A 277-nucleotide genomic window follows, 5' to 3' on the forward strand; every position below is an offset into this window, starting at 1 on the left:
GGTATTCATTCAAATGAACGAGAATAGTATTATGCATACATTTTACCTTGGCAAATTACTGATCAACAGGCCTGCCAGGACCAGTTTAGCATGTGAACTCAGTTGCTTCTTTGCTTAATTGGCCAGGCTTGCAACAGCTGGTAGTAGTAGGTGGGCAAGAATAGGAAGACCTTGACCTACTTTCTGAGGTGACGGTTGAGCTAGACTTATGGTAAAGTAGGTCAATAGACGGTTGACCTAGATTTATGGTAAAGAAGATCAACTGTCAGTTGATCTA

This window comes from Lineus longissimus, chromosome 10 (genome assembly GCF_910592395.1).
Source record: "Lineus longissimus chromosome 10, tnLinLong1.2, whole genome shotgun sequence".
Classification (NCBI taxonomy): domain Eukaryota; kingdom Metazoa; phylum Nemertea; class Pilidiophora; order Heteronemertea; family Lineidae; genus Lineus; species Lineus longissimus.